Source organism: Euphorbia lathyris, chromosome 5 (assembly GCF_963576675.1).
Source record: "Euphorbia lathyris chromosome 5, ddEupLath1.1, whole genome shotgun sequence".
Taxonomy (NCBI): Eukaryota; Viridiplantae; Streptophyta; class Magnoliopsida; order Malpighiales; family Euphorbiaceae; genus Euphorbia; species Euphorbia lathyris.
The window spans coordinates 76,499,404-76,522,431 of record NC_088914.1 but is presented as its reverse complement, the minus strand read 5'-3'; the positions used below and the strand labels follow the sequence as shown (position 1 = coordinate 76,522,431).

At 39.0% G+C, this 23,028-nt stretch overlaps 1 long non-coding RNA gene across 1 annotated transcript in view; it reads left to right on the top strand.

Annotated features, from left to right (window-relative positions):
* Positions 1–17,018, top strand: part of LOC136230909 (uncharacterized) — a 31,290-nt gene extending 14,272 nt beyond the window's left edge. The window contains exon 3 of the long non-coding RNA XR_010689588.1: positions 16,827–17,018. This is a non-coding gene — a long non-coding RNA (uncharacterized lncRNA). The remainder of the gene's footprint in view (positions 1–16,826) is intronic.
* Positions 17,019–23,028: the final 6,010 nt, after the last annotated feature.

Here is a 23,028-nt window from a genome sequence, read left to right as displayed (position 1 = left end):
CAAACACAAAACGGTATTTTTGAACTCGAGTTTCTTTAAACTAACCACTAAAGAAGCCACCCACATTACAACCCCCCTCCGGGTTCATTTTTAATATTGCCTAACCATATTTTAGGAGGAAAAACCTGGATGAAAATGCAAATTCAACATGATCTCGAGTAAGTGCAAAGAAGAGTGCTAAAACACCGACCCACCTAAAATTGAGCGTAAGAGCAAAATCCCTTGGTGAGGTACTATCGGGTTCTCAAAAGATAATCAACCCCCATTAATATTGCCTATTAATCTTGATCATGGAGGTTTTAAACAAGTTTTGTACTCAATTGTTTGCGTAGGTACTTACCGAAACCTTTGCATAAAACCATAACTTTGAAATCACGCACTTGGCAAAACCAACCTTCGGTTTGTTTCTTAATTTTCTCAATCCCTTGTCTTTCGATTTCTTTTACTTGAGGACAAGTAAAACTTTAAAGTCCGAGGAGGTTTGATAGGGGTATTTTACCCCTATCTTTTAGCATGATTTACGGGTTGATTTTGGATAAAATAAATAAGTTTAATTATAAAAATAAAGCGTTTTGATAAAATAAAGAAATAAAAATAAATTTCGTACTTTCAGTTAATTTTCCGTGTTTTTGATTAGTTTAGGAAATAAAAACGTCAAGCTAACTCGGCTCGCAAGATTTGTATTTCAGGTACGAGAAAGGAGCAAAAATCTACTCAAATACGCGGGGCGTATCATCCTTTACGCGGGGCGTGAAACATGGTGTCAGCAATAATTGCCTTATCCGCAGACGCCATGTGGAATTGACTCAGCATACGCGGGGCGTATGCCACCCTACGCGGGGCGTATGACACATGTCGGAAATAATTGGCCTAATCTTGAAAGTTAGACTGCAATGTCTCCTTGAGTCAACTCTTCGTACGCGGGGCGTATTATCCTACACGCGGGGCGTGCCAGGCAATTCCTCAATGATAAAAACTCAGAGACTCAAACACGGGGCGTACTTTAGCTACGCAGGGCGTGCTTGAGACAACAAGACATGGAATTGGTCCACATGCAGGAGATTTCTGACGGAATGGGCACTTACGCGGGGCGTAGACCACCTCACGCGCGGCGTATCATGGGATTTCTGCACCAAATAATGTTGCTCCATACTTGTGCTTTGTGAAGTTACAACATTGCCCTTGCTTGATGTTTATAAATAGGAAGCTCTTGGACTTCATTACACACCAATTTACACACTAGAGAGCAAACTATACTTGTTTTGATTATTGTTGTAGTATAGATTCAGTTTTTGTAGCTAAACTCTCCACCTCGAGATCTTGTTCGGTTGTTCCGGCATTCCATCGAAGTTCCGCTCCACCATTCGTCACCAAGCTCGAGAGTTCCACCTCCACGACCTAGGAGACGGCTTTGAGTCCGGTTAGCTAGTTTCAAGGGCGGATTCTCCCCTTTTTACGTGCTAATTAGCTTGTACTCTTCCTATGTACTAGGCTTGGTTGTATTCCGTTTATATACATTCCATATTTATAATTTCATGATTTATAATCTCTATTTCCCTTTACGTGTTAATGTTTGCTACTTGTTTTGATATTTGTAATTGATTATTGTGTAGGAGAACGCGATTTCCGACGCCATTCGGGCTATCCTTAGGGAGTTATATAGGTGTTGCCTTACCGGAAGTGACAAACCGGAAACCGTAGGAATTGACAAGCCACGAAACTTACAGGCCCTAGTTTCTAATTCCCCCGCATTAGACACGCCTTGACTAGGAATCACGTAGTCTAAGTGCTTCACGGGTCGGTCCTACTACACTTAGTCGTCTTTACAAGAGTAAATTATTATCCGTATACATTTAGAGTCGTTATTTATCATGGTTATAACTTATCGCTATTCATCCTACTTCATAGGGTTTTAGCTACATAAATCTGTGTCGCCAATAGTTAGGGATAGTGTGTAGTTGTGTCCTACTTTACCCCAAAGTAATCATCGCTTAAATAACATACGAAACCGAGTCGTCTAATACTTGTAATTATAAATCCCGTGGATTCGATACCCGGTCTTAACCGGATTATTACTTGATATGACGGGGTACACTTGCCCCTAAGTAGTCGTAGTGTCTAGTGGAGTTAGAACATTTAAAAGATCATATCCATATTCATAGCACATTCACCGCAATACACATTTAGTCGTCATTAGAAAACCACTACACTAGGCGCCGCGCCCATCAAAAACTCAGTTGGATTAGAGAAGAATTTGAACTGCATGTCAGAGAGATCAGTGATCGGATCCCGTAGAGGTGAGTCATCTAGAAGGTCAATGACTGGGGATTTATGAGCCTTCTTCTTAAGTCTCCTCAACTTCTTAGTCTTTGGAGGAGAGGGGTCAGCTTGAATAGAGTCAATTGAGTCAGCAGGTGAAGTTACCCCTTGATCAGCATGATCCTTTGCTGTTGGCTCAGCTTGTTCTTCAACCTGCTCAGTGTTGGTTGGTTCATGTTGCTCAACATCTGCTGTCTCCTCAGCATCAAACTGACCTCCGAGATTACCCAATTCTTCTTGATCTTGGTCAGTGGGTGTTTTCTCAAGATCAATGCCTTGACTTCTCATGAAATGTGAGTCTTTAGAGATAACGACGTCAAGCGGGAGTGCATCGATAGGACTCAACCCAGAAGAGATCTTCTTCTTCTTTCTCAGTGGTTGCTCAGGAGTGTCCTCTTTTTCTTCTTCCTCAGGCTCAGCTTGCCTTTTGAGGTTTTCTGCTGACTTTAGTCCAACCTGACCTTGTTGAACTTGAGGCTTTGTTCCTTTGGACACAAACCGAATCTTTTTCGGTGGAGCATCAACGTCTTTGGAAGAGGTTTGAATAGCTTTCCTCTTTCTGTCCTGCTTGTAAGTTTGAGCTTTCCTTACTTTCTTTCCTTCTCTTGTCAGCATCCCCTCTATTTCCTTAACAGTGGCCCCTTTTCCTTTCTTGGGCACAATTGGTTGGTCGTAGACCAAACCGAACAGTGCAGATGCGGTAATCTCAGTCCCCCAGACATTAATTTCCTCGACCAAGCTCACCTGATAGTCTTTGAGGATTCTGGTAATAAGGGAGCCTAACTTAAGGGTTCCAGTACTTCTTTGAAAAGCACCTATGAGGAAAAGTGGCATGTTGATCGGCTGGTAGGTCAGCATATGCCAAATGAAGCATTGCTCGAAGTTCGACGCTGGGGAAGTAGCGTTGATCTTGGGGAATAGAAAGTTTGTCAGGATATAATGGGTCATCTTTTGATTCTGACCCATGGAAGTGCTGGATATCTCTCCTACGTGACCGACGGGTTTACAGAACTCAATGGTATAGTAAATTTTATCTTGGTCACCTGATTTTCTAAGTTTAGCTCCTTCGGTTTTCAGTTTTAGCAGTTTGGCAAGGTAAGGAGGGTTGATGAAGATATCCTTCCCTTGAACCTTGGTGACCATGTAGTCCCGGTCATCATCAGCGGCTCTTAGGTTAGCGTAGAACTCCTTCACTAACTCAGGATAGGTGGCTTCTCGAGTCGAGAACAGCTCGGTCCAGCCGTTCTTTGAGATCCACTCACAGAAGGGTTGCTCAGCTTCCACAAATCCCTTCGAAAACCAGCGGGAGTGGTCAACCTTATACCCCCTTACACTCTCGTAAACTAGGGAGTAGGTACGTTCCATCGATTTCTTTCCCTTATCCTGCTTCAGTTTCCCTATTGAGGAGGTGGCTTGGTCAGCGTGGGGTTTCTTGCTAGGTGTTGTGACCTTAGAATGGTCATGTTGACCTTCTTGCTGAGATTTAGTTGAGGTATCCTCGTGTTGTTGCTCAGTTTGGTATGATGGATTTTCATCGGAGTGGTTGTCGTTGTAACCACCTCCGGAGAGATTCTGAGAATCCGACATGATTTTCAGAGAAATTTGAGAGGTTTGGGAATTTTAGAAAAGAGAGGATTTGAATACTAGAAATTTCTAAGCGTAAAGAGGTACAAGTGGGAATTCGTCCACTATTTATAGAGGTGTCGAGTTGATCTGAAGCATTGAGGTGGCGGTTTGACCTCGAGATACTCAACCGACAATGATTCTGGCATTTATGACACAATCGGTGCAGGTATTTTGTAATTATTACGCATACGTCATCCTAGGTGGCTATTTAATGCGCGTGTTTAGCGTTAATTGTGCAACGAATCTTTTACTCAGTGTTAAGAATTCTAAACGTTTAATGTTCTGAGTAGTCAGTTTTACGCAAAGGAATTATTCGTGTGCTTAGTAACTCAGCTTAAGATAATCACTCAACGTTTAATTTAAACACAGAATTTTATTGAAGAGGATTAAACATACCGATGGCTTCCCTTAGTATGTTAAATTGCTCACGAGCCAGTGGCTTTGTGAAGATATCAGCAAGCTGCTCATCCGTTGGGACATAGGTCAGCTTGATCTCTCCCTTGAGTACATGATCTCTGATGAAGTGATGTCTTATGCTGACGTGCTTCATCCTGCTGTGCTGGATTGGGTTCTTTGATAGGTCAATGGTTGTCACATTTGACTTCAATTGTTTTAGTCTGAACGCCATAATCTTTTAGTTGTTGCTTAATCCAGAGGACTTGAGCAACACAGCTTCCAGCAGCAATGTAATCAGCTTCAGTGGTTGACAGGGCTACTGACGACTGCTTCTTACTGAACCAAGACACAAGACAGCTTCCAAAGAAATGACATCCTCCTGAGGTGCTTTTTCGTTCAAGCTTGTCTCGTTCGTAGTCAGCGTCAGTGTATCCATTGAGTGTGAAATCATAAGTATTGGGATACCATAAACCTGCATTCACCGAGCCTTGCAAATATCTAAGGATTCTTTTTACAGCAATGTAATGAGATTCCTTAGGGTTAGATTGATATCTAGCACAATAACATATTGAGAACTGAATGTCCGGCCTACTAGCAGTTAAGTAGAGTAGAGAGCCAATTATACCTCGGTACAATTTGCTATCTACTGACTTACCATTTTCGTCAGCGCAGAGGACAGTGTCAGTGCCTATTGGGGTAGATATTGACTTACAGTTCTCAAGTTCATACTTCTTCAATATTTCCTTAGCATACTTGGTTTGACTGATGAAGATGCCATTTTTCCCTTGTTTGATTTGAAGTCCAAGGAAGAAGTTGAGTTCTCCCATCATTGACATTTCAAACTCAGTCTGCATCTGCTTATCAAATTCCTTGCACATGGACTCATTAGTGGCACCAAAAATAATGTCATCAATATAGATCTGAGCTAGTAGGGTATCTTTACCCTTCCTCTTAATGAATAAGGTTGTATCAGCTTTACCTCTAACATAATTTCTAGTCAGCAGGAAACTGGTCAGCCTTTCATACCAAGCACGTGGTGCTTGCTTGAGACCATACAGAGCCTTTTTGAGCTTATAAACGTGGTTTGGGAACTTGGGATCCTCAAACCCTGGAGGCTGATTAACATAGACTTCCTCGTTTATAACTCCATTAAGGAATGCACTCTTAACATCCATTTGAAATAATTTAAAGTTCATATAACTTGCATATGCACATAAAATTCTTATAGCCTCTAGCCTTGCCACTGGGGTGAAGGTCTCACCGTAGTCAATACCTTCTTGCTGACTATAGCCCTGAGCTACAAGTCTTGCTTTGTTCCTGACTATGTTCCCTTGTTCATCCAGCTTGTCGCGGAAGACCCATCTTGTTCCTTTGGTCTTCTGGCTTCTTGGGTTTGGCACTAAGTCCCATACTTCATTTCTTCTGAACTGGTCAAGTTCTTCTTGCATTGCACTCATCCAGAACTCATCGTGCTCAGCTTCAGAGAAGTTCTTTGGTTCCTAAACTGAGACGAATGCTACGTTGCTGAGGTATCTCCTGAGTTGATTTATGGTCATCAGGGTGTTTTCAGCAGCATCAAGAATGGCACTCTCTGAGTGTCCTCTTGGTATTCTGATCTCTTTTGGTAGAGTGATGTCTTGAGCTGGTTGTGTTTCAACAATCTCTGCAGGTATAGATTGGTCAGTGAAAACAATTTGAGTTTCGCTTTTACCTTTGGTCAGCCCTTGAGGTAGTGACTCAGCGGCTGTATCTTGGTCAGCAGGTGCTGAGTATGGCTCATCCTCAGACAGCTGCTTGTCTTTTCCTGCAGGGCTAGTTTCATCGAACTCAACGTGTACTGACTCTTCTAAGACCTGAGTTCGTTTATTGAAAACTCTATATGCTTTGCTGTTTGTTGAGTAGCCTAAAAAGATAGTTTCATCAGCTTTTGAATCAAACTTAGCAAGGCTGTCTTTAGTATTTAAAATGAAACATTTACAGCCGAAGGCACGAAAGTATCCAATGTTGGGTTTTCGTCCTTTCCAAAGTTCGTAGGGGGTTTTCTTCAATATGGGTCTGACTAGAGCCCTATTAAGTATGTAGCAAGCTGTGTTGACAGCTTCTCCCAAAAAGTACTTTGGAAGCCTATTCTCACTCAACATTGTCCTGGATATTTCAACCAGGGTTCTGTTTTTCCTCTCAACTACCCCATTCTGTTGAGGCGTTCTAGGAGCGGAAAAATTATGGTCAATGCCGTTGGTTTCACAAAATTCAACAAACTGTTGATTTTTGAATTCTCCACCATTATCACTTCGGATGTGAGCTAATTTTTTGTCTTTATCGTTTTCAAGTTTTCTTACTAATGTTGAAAACGTCTCAAAGGTTTCATCCTTGCTACTCAGCAAGATGATCCAAGTGTACCGAGAAAAGTCATCTACAATGACCAAAGAAAATCTTCTACCACCCAAGCTCAGCGGCTGGACTGGTCCGAAGAGATCCAAGTGTAGCAACTCTAATGGACGCTTAGTTGAGACGATGTTTTTGCTATGAAAAGATTTTTTAGTTTGTTTTCCTTGCTGACAAGCATTGCACAATTGATCTTTTTCGAACTTAAGTTTTGGCAGTCCCTCAACTAATTGCTTTCTTGCTAATTTGGCCAGGAGGTCCATGCTTACATGACCAAGTCTCCTATGCCATAGCCAGGAATTTTCTTCCTTTGACACTAAGCATACATTTTTTGAAAATTTCTTTTCCAAATTCAGCATAAAGATATTATCAATACGAGGGGCAGTTAAAATCAATTCATTTGTTTTTCCCTTGAGTATTTTACATCCAGTGTCATCAAATATAACTTTTCTCCCATTATCACATAGCTGAGCTGTCAGATTTCCTGGGAGGAAACGAGTGCTATTCTCAGCCATTGTGGGGATCAGCTCAAGATAGTTATATCTTGCTCAGTGAGCTTTCAAGCTCTGATACCACTTGTTGGTCCCGTATAACGTGATAAGGTTAGTTTCAAGGGGGGGGGGGTTAGGAACTATTTAAAATTTTGTCCGTTAAGGCTGACTTCTTTTCTTTGAGAAAAGGTTTACACAGCGGCACTAAGTAGTTTTAAGACACAAGCTTAGTCAACTGGTGACTAAGTCTGTTTCTTTCCTTGAGTCAGGAGATAGCACTTGAGTCTATTCCTGAACTCAACTTCTTAGTGCACTCAACAAAGCGTGAGTTCGTTACTTAGTCAGTTTTATAGCAAGCAATATATAAAGAAGTTTAAGGATTAGAAATATGTTACTCAGCAGACATATCCTGGTTCGGCCTCTCCGCCTACGTCCAGTCCCCGGAACGCGTTCCGAGCTTTTTGAATCCTCTACTGAGCTCTTTAAAGGTAGGGCACAAAACCTTTTACAATAGAAGCTGAGTATACAGGAGTACCTTTCTCTATTCCTCTACTCACTCCTATCACTACCGCTGAGTACTATAACCGAGTACTCAGCTTCTCCTTTCTATACTTCTAGAAATGATAAGTGTTTGCCCTAAACAACAATTGCTAAGACACTTTAGATGAATAAAATCACTCTAGACTTTTACACAATGATTGGAATTGGTGTAAGATTTGCTTAGCTATTCTCACAGAACTTCAAGTATGAATTTGGTCAGCGTTTCGACTAATTGAAGATCTGCATTGAATGAAGCATTTGAGAGGCCTATTTATAGTGACACTTCAAGCACCGGTGATTTCGAATTTCGAAATAACCGTTGGAGTCAAACGGCTTCCTGTCGCTTTCACTCAGGACGTGCTCAGTGTCGTTGGCCAATGAGATTCTTGCATCTTCTGTCTACGGCAGTGCCCAGCAGCTTTTCGTCAGATGAACAGAATATTTCGACATTTATAGTAAAGTCTTCCAGACAGCTTACTACGTCTTCTGAGCTTTACCCAAAGTAGAAATACTTTGTCTCTAAGTTGATTTTGTTCTGCCGCTGACCTGACTACCTTGTCGCTTAACTCAGCAGCTTCATCTTGAAGCTATTTGGTCGAAGGCTTCTCGATTCTTCTCCAAGCTGAGCTGGTGTTTTACTTGATACGACTGCGTTTTGTCTTCCTGGGCCGTGAGGTCTTAATCTGTTGACTTGGGCTTGACTTCCTCTTATGGGCCTTTAGGCTTTTTATCTTAATGTCTTATAAATCAATTAACTCAACATTGAACAAACACATTAGTGTGAATAAATCAAAGCATTTAAATTTAATATGTTAGAATATTTTTATCATTCACATAAATAATTTTGTCAAATCAAAATCATGTGGAAAGGTGTTTCAACATCACTCACTTTGCAATTCATTTCGTTGTCCAGTATCTGGCCCATTGCAGCTTCTGTAAGGGCCAAGTCCCCCATCCAAACTTCAGTCTAGAACAAGACATCATTACCTGTTCGAAGAAGCCTGCCCAGCCCTCGCGGGATTATCTTTGCACTCTCCACCAATCCCTTCCAAACACGACTACTTCCCCTTATGCTCCTGAAGATATCAATTCCTCCCCTCTAAAACAAGACATCATTACCTGTTCGAAGAAGCCTGCCCAGCCCTCGCGGGATTATCTTTGCACTCTCCACCAATCCCTTCCAAACACGGCTACTTCCCCTTATGCTCCTAAACATATCCATTCCCCCCCTTCTTTTCGCATACTTCTCTTTTACTACTCGAGTAAAAAAAGTACGTGTCGTGTGTTGGTCCCTTATAAGCTTGCAAGTATAGTTCCAAGGGGGGGTTAGGAACTATTTAAACTTTTTTCGCAATTAGGGCAGACTTCTTTTTCTAAGGAAAAAGGTTTTAACAGCGGCGCTGAGTAAACAGCAAGATACTGGCTTAGTCAACTGGTGACTAGGTCAGTTTCTTAGCTTGAGTCAGGAGATAGCACTTAGAGTCTATTCCTGAGCTCAGATGTTCAACACGCACAACTCAACTTGACCTCTTTACTTGGTCAGTTTTTGGTTATTTTAAGCAAGCAATATATATAAGGAGTTAAAGGTAAGAAATACTTTACTCTGCAGATTTATCCAGGTTCGGCTTCTTCTAAGCCTACATCCTGTCCCCGGAACACGTTCCGAGATTTCGAATCCTCTACTGAGCTCTTTAAAGGTAGAGCCTCAAACCTTTTACAATCTTAGCAACTGAGTGTGACAAGAGTACCTTCCTCTATACCTCTACTCAATCCTAATCTCTTGCTGAGTACTATAACCGAGTACTCAACCTCTCCTTTCTATCTCTAGAAATGATAAGTGTTTTGTCCTATACAATGATTTGCTAAGACACTTTAGACGATTGAAATAATCACTCTAGACTTTTACACAAATGTATGAATTGTAGTGTAAGATTTGCTTTGCTTCTTGCTTGCAGAACTTGTGTAAAAATTTGGTCAGCGTAATGGCTTGATCAAGTTCTGTGTTGAATGAAGCTTCTGATGGCCCTATTTATAGAGACGTCTGGGCATCGGTCATTTCGAATTTCGAAATAACCGTTGGAGGGAAACAGCTTCCTGTCGTTTTCATCCTGACTTGCTCAGAGCTCTCGGCCAATCAGATTTGTGTATCTTCTGTCCTCAGTCAGCTCAGCAGACTGTCTCTCCTTTTATGGTAAAGTCAACTAGACAGCATACTGTGTCGTCTGAACTTTACCCAAAGTAGAAATACTTTGTCTGGAAGTTTTCATTAGCCAGCTGCTGCCTTGTACACTTTGTCGAGACTACTCAGCAGCTTCATCTTGAAGTTGTTCCCGAAGGTCTTTTAGATCCTTCTCTTGCTGAGTTGCGTTTTGTCCAAAGCGACAACGTTTTAACAAACGCGGGCCGAGTTGTACTGAGTTGTTTGACTTGGGCCTTGACTTCCGTATTGGGCTTGGGCCTTTTAATTCTTGTGTCTTATAAACAATTTTAACTCAACATTGAACAAACACATTAGTAGAATAAATCAAAGCATTTAAACTTAGTGTGTTTTAGAATATGTATTTCAATTATACTTAAACAATTTTGTCAAATCAAAATTATGTGGAAAGGTGTTTCAACATCGTGAGCATCTTCCAGTTCAGTTTCGCTAACAGCGCTATATTGTACTTCCTCGTTTGGCGAATGCCTAAGCCCCCATTCTCCCGCTTCTAACAGACTTGTTCCCTGTTAACTAGACTTATCTTCTTGCTTCCATCGTTGCTTCCCCACAGCAATCTCCTGCTTATAGCATCCAATGCATTATAAGTTTTCACAAGGAGGAGGCTTGTTTTCATTGTATAGGTCGGCATAACATTTAGGACCGATTTGACAAGGGTAATTCTGCCCGCCAATGAGAGAGTTTTTTCTCTCCATCCCGACAATCTCTCTTTAACTCTTTCAACCACAGGTTTACAGCTATCAACTGTTACTTTTTCATGAATAACAGACACACCAAGATACTTACCGAGGGAGCTTGTTTTTTTAATTCCTAGTCCCTCAACCACATCCAACTGGTCCTGATCCAGAGTATTTGTAGAAAAGAACATGCTTGATTTACTTAGACTAACCCGCTGCCCCGAGCAATCGCAGAAATAGTTCAGAATTGATTTAATTACTCGGGCCTGTTCTCTGAATGCCTCCGCAACAAAAACAATGTCATCAGCAAAGAAACAGTGAAAGATCGGAGGGCCATCTTTGGACAAAGCTATTGGTTTCTATGCCTTATCGGCCACTGCATCCAGGATTAGGTGGCTCAGGCGCTCAAGACAAAGCACAAATAAATAGGGCGAGATAGGGTCGCCTTGCCTGATTCCCTGGGAAGGTTTGAACCCCTCATATTGCTTGCCATGCCACATAACCCTCATATACGAGGAGGAAACACATTTCATAATGATCTCGATCATACCTGTTGGTAAGTTTAAGCTTCTCAGAGTATCTTCAATAAAGCCCCCATTTGAGATGATCATACGCTTTCTCGAGGTCAAGCTTGATTACCATAGCCCCCCTTCTCCCTTTCTTGTATTTCAACGAGTGCACTATCTCTTGGATTAGGATAATGTTGTCAGATATCTGTCGACCAGGTCAAAGCTGCTTTGCATCGGACTCGCCACGCTGGATAAGAGCGGCTTCAACCGGTTAACAATGCATTTTGTGATCAGCTTATATGAAACATTACACAAACTGATAGGTTTGAATTGGGAGAGGTCCTCGGGGGCACTTGTCTTTGGAATCAGAGTGATGTTGGTCTGGTTGGTTTCTTCCTCCAAAACCCCCTCATTAAGCGCTTTCAGAATGTGGCTGCTCGTGTCTGGTTCGATAGTGCTCCAGAACCTCTGATAGAATCCTACTTGTATACTGTCTGGGCCAGGAGCCTTCCAGGGGCCATGGCGAGGAGCGCCGAGTGAACCTCCTCGGTGTAGAAAGGCTTGGCCAGGGAGGCGCGGTCATGATCAGTGAACAAAGGAAAAGCATGTCTAGCATCGAGGTGAACTCTCAACAGACAATCCTCCGTATACAGCTTGTTAAAAAAACTCCATTGCCATGTTTTTCAGCATCCCACTATCCCAAATCTAGTTCCCTTTCGAATTGCGAAGACCGTTAATCTTATTCCGTCTTCTTTGAATGATGGTTGTCGTGTGGAAAAAGGCGGTGTTTCTATCCCCTTCGCGTAACCAATGGATTCTAGATTTTTGAGCCCAGTAACATTCCTCTTGTTTCAGAATATCATTATGCTCATCCAGAAGCCTTCTTTCCAGCCTAATCAGTCCCTGTGTACAGTTCCCTGACAGTGCTCTCTGAACCCCTGCGAGTCTTGCATACACCCGGTTTTTACGTCTGAAGATATTTCCAAACGAGTGGCAGTTCCAGTTACTAATCTGATTAGTTAAGTTCTGAACCTGGTCGCTAAACTTTTCCTCTTGCTTCCACGAAGTATTAATTAGTTCTTTAAATTCCGACTCTTCAAGCCAGGCGTTCAGGAACCGAAACGGGGCATGTGGTCTACTACTGTTCTGACTCAGTTCCACTAGAATAGGCGCATGGTCAGATTGGTTTCTTTGGAGATGACGAACAATGGCATCAGGGAATCTGCGTCTCCAATCAATAGAACAAAGACCCCTATCAAGTCTACAGGCAATGCGAGTTCTCAGTGTAACTCCCCGGAACCAAGTGAAGTGAGGTCTAACAAAGCCCAGGTCCACCAATCCTAGCTCAGCAATCAAGTTTGCGAATGGAGCACTTCTGTCAATAGCCCCTACTGACCCTCCTTGCTTTTCCACCTGAGAGCTGATGCAATTGAAATCACCACACAACAGCAATGGGTAGTCAACATTTCTCTTCAATTCTCTCATGCTTTCGAAAAAGTCTTTTGTACCTCATCTGGGGGCGGACATAGACATCGGTGAGAAGAAAAGGCGAATTCTAGAACATACCTTGCTTCATAGTAACTAGACAATGAATGAATTGTGGATCCTGGTATTTAACCTCAATCTCCAACTCACTCTCATCTAAGAATAACCAAATTCCACCACTGAAGCCTTCAACTTCAACGATCGTGTAGTTAGGCAGCAGCACTTGCCTGGCAATGTCTTTGGCACGAGAACTAGGAATTCTGGTTTCAACCAGACAAAGGATGGAAGGTTTGTGGATATTCACAAGATGACGGAGAGCTCTTTGAAAGGTGGTGCTACCAGCACCAAAACAATTCCAAGATAAAATCTTCATAAGCAAAAGGAAATTTGTACAAAACATCACTACCTCTTCACAGACTAAGGTTAGGATAGCTTTTGGGCACTTTCGCCCCCTGCTCCCCCTCCCTTTTGCTTCGCACGGTCACGCAGTAGTTGACTCAATTTGTCATCTCTTCGCTGACCAATCTGATGCTCGTAAAGTATATAGCAGTTAATAGGACAAGTGTATCCTATCGCAACAAGTAATAAAGTGCTAAGCACGAGATCGAACCACAAGGACTATTCGTTATAACTAGCAAATCTACCTAGAATGATCTAATTGTTTAGAGGGTTGGATAAATGTTGGGTTTTTGAAAAACTAACTAATTGAATTAAAAGCAATAAACATAACAAAATAAAGTGAACAATTGATAGGGTAGAAGGTGAATTCATGGATGACACAACCTAGGCTGAGGAATCCTTTGATTAAATCCTATGTATGGGTTTAGGGAGTTCAGATTTGTGTTTTACCAATGATTGAAGGTAATTGCGCTAAGTGAAAGACTAATATGATCAGTATTGTCCTTCCTATTCACATGCATTCGGGTGACGGCTTGATTAGGCATATACCCTAGGTCATGCAAAGCATTAGGTTTATTGACAATTAAGGCTAAAGCCGTAGCCCAGCCACAAAGCCTCATTCCTAGTGGTCTCTAGCGAAGTCAGATTTACACAAGTTCGGTATAGACGATTCCGTGGTCAGGTTCTCATCTATCTATAATCCTATTTAATGTCAGGGTAACAGGTATTAGGCACATTATATACATAAACAGGCTAGTTGATCATTATCAATGTTCATTCTAGCATAAATCCTGTTCCTAACAATATCTAGGCATTAAGCATGCATAAATTGATCAATCAAAGGTCCTAGATCCCTAATCATACATATTCATACAATCAATTTCATCCCCATCCCAAATTGGATGGAGATCAGTTCATAGACAAACTAATCACAATAGGAGGAAATCAAGAATAACGGAAAACATCCACAATAAATTATAAAAGCAAAAGATAAAAGAGAGAGATAGAAATCTGAAACCCGCTTTGTCTGATTCGATTATAAAAATAGAAGATGAAGAGCTTCTCCCATCAATCGTTCTTGAAAGAAAAGACAAAACAGAAAATAAACCTAACCTAGAAAGCAGGAAATCTAATCTAAAACCTAAAAATCTACATAATGGAGGAGAGAAAGCCCTAGCGGCTCTCTGATTTATTCAATGGCTAATGCCCCCCTTGAAAGATTAGGATTAGCTCCCTATTTATAGAGTTAGGAAGGAAACCCTAATGCCTCAAGGGTAAAAAAGGAAAATTACAAAGTGTTTTTGGTGGGCTTCAGGCCCAAATCCGCGCATTCCAGCAAGGGAGAAGGCGCTGGTGCGCCTTTCCCCGCCTCGTCTCGTCGAGACAAGGCATGTCTCGACGAGACGAGGGCCTGTCTCGACGAGACAAGTGATGTCTCGCCGAGACAGGTCCTATTCAAGGAACTGTGGCTCCGGCTTTTATCTGTTTAGGTCCCTGGGCTTCCGAAAAGTGCTCTAATGGTCCCTGATGAATCCCAAAAGTGCTCTGATGGTCCCTGAAGAATCCGAAAATGCTCCAATAGGCTTGGGTCTGGTTCGGAAATGCTCAAATAGGCCCAAAAACACCTGAAAACACAGAAAATGCCAAAAATAAGAGAAATTACTAATTCTAACTAAAAGATAACAAAACAATAATAAAACTGAAAGGAAATAAAGCAAAAGGAAGCTAAAAGGGGCCTAAAAACCCTATACAAATGGGAGCTATCACAATCTCAAATCTCGGTTTATTCATATCAATTGGCTGTAGAGCGAGCCACGTTTCTGGTTCAGTTCTAACTCGTTTCCCCTATTGTTACTCATGCTATTTTCTTCCCATCGGTTCAGGTCAGTCTCGAGCTCCTCCTCCATCAGTATCTCCTGATTCCCTGTATCCAAACTCGTAAACGGATTGGAATCGCAGAAAACATTCAGGCCCGGACTCATGCTTGTAGACCCCTCGGCACTTGCATTCACATTCCCCCATTGTTGGTTTCCTTGGTTTTGTAGTTCTGATTCTATCTCCCTGTTCAGTTTGGCAACCAAAACCCTCAAAAGTATTAGTCATTGGAAATATATTTTTACCTGGCGATTCAAAAGGGTTTGGGGCTTGTTGATTCTCCATGCCCTTATTATTTCCTCTACTATCCCGGCCCCTAGGTGTGAACTTTCTCTTTGGTACTATCATCCAGGACTCCTTTATAGGAATGTGTAAATCGTCTGTTTCTGAGTTCTTCAGTGCTTTCTGGTTAGTAGCAAGGCTCTCCTCCGTCCTTGTATTATCCTCATGTTCAATGACCATATCATTCGTCGCTGTTTGCTCCTTTGGTGGTATTGCACTTGGCCAGATGCATTCCGTTTTCAGGTGTCCATATCTACCACAGTTTGTGCAAGCTATGTGCAGACCCTCATATTCTACCCTCTGTACATCTCCTTCCAGTTTGAACTGCGCAATGAGGGGTTGTTAAAGGTTTACTTCGACACAGACGCGGGCAAAGCGTCCTCTTGCCTTTTGAGCTGTGTTCTCATCGACCATGACTGGTTTCCCAATAAATTCTACGAGTCCCAGAAGCACATCAACATCATAATATAGAAGGGGTAATTGGGGAACCTTACCCGTACTAGTGATTTTTCTACACATGCTGCAGCTAGATTAAAATCGGCATCCCACATTCTGACTGTTAGGTAGTGTCCCTAAACAAGCTAGGGTCTATCGTTGATTACATGGTCGCGATCCATCTCGTTGTCAAATTGTACAATATGGAACCCTTTCCCAAGGTCCATCATACTAAAACCAGCAATCGGGTTCCACAGCTCCGCAGTTCTCTTCTGGAGGGCAACATAGCCCAGGTTCATACCCAACAGCTTAATTACCAACGCCTTTTCCCAGGGCTTACTGAGCCTCTTCTTCAATTCAGGATCCATAGATACCCATGGGCATAGAGGGTTAGAAGCTAGCGTATCAATGGTTAGGAGTCCGGCGGCTCGGAGGTCGGTGCGAGGGCGAGGGGGAGAGGCGAAGATTTTAGCCTCTGCGATATCCTTCCAGGAACGGCGCGGGGCATCAGAATCCCCAGACGGACGTTTGCAATTTAAGTCGGGAGGAACGGTGATCGGAGGCCGGAGGGGGCTGGAGGCTGGAATCGCCATTGGAGCCCTATCGCGGGAGAGATATATATAGAGAATGTTCGATAATTTCAAACATTATTAATGAAGTCTTTTCTCTAATTGTGAATCTTGTGATGCATGTATAGTAAAAAAATGAGATAATGTGCAAAAATAACAGTAACATTTAAAATGGTGTAATTTTACCCTTAACGTTGGTGGCCAAGAGCAATTTGATCCCTAATATTGATAAATTGGATCAATTATTCATCAAATTGTCTTCTCGATTACGAATATTGTCATCCACATTTCACAAACATATGATTAAATGTGATTTTTTTTTTAAAAAATAAAAAATATATCGTATTTTGTACGAGTTGGATAAAAAAATTCGAATATTTCACCGAATTTAAAAATATTAATCTTCAATTCTATTATTAAATCCCAAAAAAATATATAATCTGTTTTTTTAGAGCCAACTTACGTGCAATTCGTGCAAAATAAAGAATAAAATATTTGTGTTTTATAATACTGTCTGATTCAAGTACTTTTCAGGTAATATTTATAATAGTCATTGAGAATTCATTTTTTTTAATACACTACACTTTATTAATTATATTTTTCTTCCGTTTGTTTTGTAGTTCAACTCCAATAAAGAAAGATGTCAAATAGCTTGGTGGATTGCGAAGTCGGACTATAATAAGAGAAAAACCGAACTATTAGAAAAAGTACAATCGTTTATGTAAATTACAATTGTTATTGTGTTTTTTTTGGAAGCTATTGTGCATGAATTACAACGTGCGAATTACTTGGTTGTATGTATCATTGGAATCGTTTTGATATATGTTTTTTTTTTGTTACTATTTATTCTTAATGCATCACAAATTGCCAAGTCTTATTTCCCCACTACTTAAATAATTCAATTATGTTAAAATAAATACACTTATTTGAAAATCAAAACTATTTAACATAAACATTGTAACGACTCGCTCCGTTCTTTTTAATAGGCTAATGAAATATTAGTGAGACTAATAACATTAACAATTTACCCACATTAATTTGTATGTCTTAATTAAGTTTATTTGCATAAATAGGGGGCAAATTAGAGAAATTATTATAAAAAGTCGTCTTTTTTAATACAAAACGACATATAAAAAAGCACAAATTAATATTTCTAAAACGTCATATAATACCAAATGGAGGGATTAATATTTCATATTCTTTTTAAAAATGGACGTTCAAATAAATATAAATGACTCAAAAAATAAAATGAGATTCATGGGATTTGAAACCCCAACCTCTCTCTTTTAATTGAAACAACTCAAACCAACCCATGCAATTCAAATCATTGAAAGCATTCTACATATACTAATATTAGAGGTGTTTTAGGGGGTTACAATATGTAATTAATGTCGACACAACTGTCCATTAATATCATTGGGGCTCGCGAAAATTTGAATTTAAAATAAACACAAACGCTAAATTGGATTACTGTAAACATTTTATCAACAAATTTCATTTCAAATACCATTATTGAAAGGATATGGAGAGCTCAAAACAGCCTACTGATTGTGAAGACGGCAATGTCCAAAATAGTGATGATGGAAGACATGAGGAAGAGACAACCGAGGTCAATGAAGATTAGTTGATTGTAGAAACAGGGGCAGACGGAAAATGGATCCAACCAGATATTGAAGAGTGGAAGAGCCTGCTCGCTTTTCTGGAAATCGACAAAGATCCAATAGATATACAGTTATCGGACTTCGATAACAAGAGACTTGTAAGTGTTGAACAAGCTGAGTCTTTTATATGTTATATGCAAAGCTGGTGGGGTTTAGTGTTAGGAAAAAGTTAAAAAGGAAAGACAAAAACAATGATATAGTTGTTAGAAGTTGGGTTTGCTCATGCGAAGGTAAACGAGAACCAAAATATTATAATACATAAAATATGACTCGGGAAGTATGTCTTGTAACAAGAATGATGTGTGCAACGGAATTCAGAATTAATATCGATAAAGAAAATAAAAATTGGACAGTTAAATGCTTCAATACCAGCCATACACACAAACTAGCAGTATTGAGCGAAAAAATATTTCTGAGGTCTCACAGAAAAATCGACGATCCTACTAAGGAGCAAGCATTTTCAATGAAGAGAGCTGGAATTAATACATTTCAATGTTACAATTACTTTATAGAAGTTAATGGTAATTGGAAAGATGTAGGATTCCTGAAAAAAGACATGTACATGGCAATTGTAAAATATAATTCAAATCTGGATGATACCGACACAAATAGAGCGATGTGTTTACTTGAATCGAAAAAAGGAGCAGATGATAAGTTTTTCTACAAGTTTGAGGTAGATGAGGATAGACGACTAAGAAATTTATTCTAGTCCGATGGGAGTTGCCAAATTGATTACAAATTGTTTGGTGATTGTTTGTCTTTTGATGCTACTTACAAGACTAACAGGTATGTTTTCATAATCCCCTTTTTAGTTACAATAAAATCTAATAAGTTTTTATTATTGAATCTCTTCTTTGTATCTGATTCATAATACTCCTTACAGGTACGGAAAACCATTGGTTATTCTACTTGGATCAAACAATCATGACAAGACATGTGTGTTTGGAGCTGCACTCCTCCAAGATGAGACAACAGAAAATTATGTTTGACTATTGGAAACATTTGTAGGGTGTATGGATGGCAAGATGCCGAAAACAGTGCTAACGGACGGTTGCAGATCAATGAGTAAAGCACTAGAAGCTTTAATGCCGAGAATTCCACGTCGTATTTTCTCGTGGCATATATTGAAAAATGCAGTTGCATATATTAAAGCCTCAAGTTTCAATACAGATTTTAGAAAGTTTATTTTCAGGTAAAAAATTATATTTATGGTTTTAAGTTTACGATCCCTTAGATACTAATTTCATTACTGATTTCAATACTGATTACGCCGTTTATATTTTTTTGTAACACACTAGATACTATGAAGAGGTCGAATGGGAGATTAAATGGAATGAGATGGTAGAAGAATACAATTTGGAAGCCAATGCATGGATAGAGGCACAATATGCAACTAGGAAGTAGTGGGCAGACACTTTTCTTCGTGGTCATTATTTTGGCGGTGCAAAAGCTACGGGCCGATGCGAGTCAATGAATTCTTTGTTGAAAAAATACTTGGATAACAAAGTATCATTGTGGAAGTTTTTCAAACACTTTGAGATTTCTCTGTCAATGTTACACTTCAACGAGATGGAAGAGCACTATAGAACCAATATGACCGAAACATTGCCTAACCAAACTTCGATGCCAAGTGTGGAGTATGATGTTTCTTCAATTTTCACGAGGGAAATTTATAAAAAGATAAAACGGGAGATGCAACGCTCAGAAAAATATATTACCATCATAGACCGTGGGGAGAATCAAGCTGTTTGTAAGGTAAAACCATTCGGGGGTAAAGGGGCAAAGTGCACGGTTACAATTTCCGATGATCGAGCAACAATTCAATGCGATTGCTATTCATTTGAGACGAAAGGAATTCCATACAGACATATTTTTGCTTCTATGAAGAATTTGGAGATACTGAATTTCCCTGATTGTTTGGTGAATCGTCGTTGGCTGAAAGATGCTAAACATTTTGATTATTTAACCAACCATGCGGAAAGAAAGTACCCTCATCCAGAATTAGCTAGAAATTTAAGGTACAGATCACTTTCAAAGAATTGTGGTATAACTTCATACATTGCTTCAAGATCAGACAAATCTTTTCAAAGGGCTATGCAAGTTATGTTTGATTTGAATGTGCAATTGTCCAAATACTCCCCAGAGGATGAGAGCCAACATCGTCAAAATGCTGAAGGAACGTTTCATGATCCTGTTTTGGACTCCAGTGTTAGCAAAACAAAGGGTCGACCTACCGTGGCTAGTACGCTGAAATCAAAGCAGGTCGCTTCTTCAGTAAAACCCCATAACAAAGGCCAGACCAAAATAAAAAGAAATACTCCTAACCATTGTAAAATGTATGGTCGGACTGGTCATGATAAAAGGAATTGTCATAAATTTAAGGAAGACGATTTGGAAGAGGACTTTGATAGCTATATTGATTAGTTCATCAAATGTCAATTTTTACTTGTTGTACCTTTTCATTGCTCATTTAATATTAGTTACAACATAATTTAACAATGTTATATCTCATGGTTGTTATTTTTTTAGTAACTTAAAAAAACAATAAAAAAGGATATCTTTCATTTAATTAAACAATTTGCAACTCATACTCAAATCAGAAAGAATTGTGACAATTGAATGAGACATATTACACAAAGAGATTACATCATTAAAATAATATAGATTTTATTGATAGTTATAAGCTTCTGATATATATTGCATAAAAAGACATCTTCTTCATACTTATGTTTCAAATTTTTGCAAAATTATTTTTTTATTAACTTAAAAAAACAATACAAAAAAAGGAAATCTTTAATTTAATTAAACAATTTGCAACTCATACTCAAATCAGAAATAATTGTGAACAATTGAGTAAGATGTCACACCCGACCCAAAACGGCATCGGATATGAAGGAAAAATGGGATACCGAACGCCTAACAGCTTCAAAGCCAAACCCGATATTCTAATAGATAAAAATGTATTCGAACTACCTAAAGTTTTATTAATTATTTGGCTTGGACTTGATAATTCTATCAAGCTTCCTACGTATCCCGAACATCTTTTAATATTTAAACCGGGAATCAAAGCCACGTAGTTCTACCTATTTTAGGTAGTTCTCTTAAATTAGGTAGTTTTCTTAACTTATGAACTCATTTTAACTTATTGACATGTTGATTGACACGCTAATAACTTAATTATATATTTCACTTTATTACTATATAATTTAATATATACAAATCATTTTATCAAAACGAATCAAATCGAATAACGTTTCATCAAACGCAGTCAAATCGAACAACGTTTCATCAAACCGACGCTAATATAAAACTTTGAACTTAAAAACCTTAAAATCACATTATCAAATCAAATCAAATCAAATCACAGATAAATATCGATATCGTTATATCGACATTTTATCAAAACAACTCGTAACCAATCAAATGTTTTATCAAACCGACGCTTTATCAAACCAAATTCGTAATCAAATAAACGTAAAAGTATATTTCAAATCATCAAGCATTTTCAAAACGTAATACTAAATTTACGTGTGTGTCCATCCTCGAATTCCACCCGTGTAGCTTATCATAACATCAATCATATCAATAATCGAGATATCTCATTCATATCTCGCCTTGCCTAACATTAGGACTACCAGCCGTGCACTTTGGCCATACCGCCCTTAGGTATGGTCTTACAACTTACAACTCCTACCCCGGGCAATCCTAGATGGACAAAACCATTTTTTTTTATCTATCGTTCAAAATATTAAAACATAAAAAATCATATCTGGATTTCGATCCAAATCACATAAATATCAACAACAACCAAATCAGCTTTCTCAATCCAAAAATAGTTCGGATAAGATTGTCAAATTCATTTTCTAATTTTTAAAATATCACAATCATAAATAATCATTACAATCAAAATAAAAAGTATATAAACAATATATTTCAAACCATTTAATCAAAAGTATTTAAAATAACTCAAATATTATATAAATAATTGAAACTAAACATTTTTATCAGACCATTTATGTTTGTTACCGAATATTTTATTAGACTCATTATATTGTCATAAGTCTATTCATACTAATTTTTATCTTCAAATTTGTTGTAATTGTCTGAATATGTAAATATTCGAATTTTGACCATTTAACTGACATCGTTAATTTCGACCAAAAGTTCATTAGACTCGTTATATTAGGATAAATTACTTGGACTAATTTTATATTCAATTTTGGTATAAATTTTATATTCAACTTTATACCGACTCTACTTTACTAAAGTTGCTTAAAATATTTTATTGATAGAATCCAAAATAATCCAAATATTCTTATTGGATGATTTTTGGATTATCACCGAAATAGTATTGTGCAACTCACACCGGTATAGTTATTTTAAACCGACGTAGTTAATTTAGACTGATTATACCTTTAAACTCGTGACACTGCTAAGAGTCCATTAATACTGAATTTCACGTTATTAAATCTACATGACTACTGTTCTAAAATTTATATTTTATCGATAATTCATAGACGCTAAATAAATCTATTAAAATTAGACAAAACTTCCGTAGCCAAACTTACTCAAAATCCTAACTAAAACATTATAAAATTAATTTCAGTCTTAAATACAATTACCGAAATATCGTCGTCGGCCACCGAAAATTCGTCGTTGTGATCCATTAACAGTTGCCGATTCACGTCACGCTTATAGACGTAAAGATTGCAAATTCTAATCGGTCCACACGAAAAATCGTTGCTTTTACTCAGGATCACTATTCTTTTATCCTTAATTTCCTCCATTATTTTCCATTCCTATGTTTACTCTTTATTCTACCTTTTGTATTTTCACTCTTAGACTCCCTTTTCTTCTTCTTTTTCGTTTTCCTTTTTTTGGGTAAATTCCAAAAAAACCCCTGTGGTTTGATGTTGTTCCAAAAAACCCCTGTGGTTTGTTTTTACAAAAAAAAGGACCGTGGTTTCACCGTTACCCGAAAAACGGAAAATGACTTAACACCGTTAAAAATGCTGACGTGGTAAGGGGTAGAGTTGGAAAATTATTATTTTTTATTTTTCTTTTTTCTTTTTCTTCTTCTCCTTCTTCGTCTCCTTCTTCTTCTTCTTCTTCTTCTTCTCCTTCTCTCTCTCTCTTCTCTTCTTCTTCCTCTCTCTCTCTC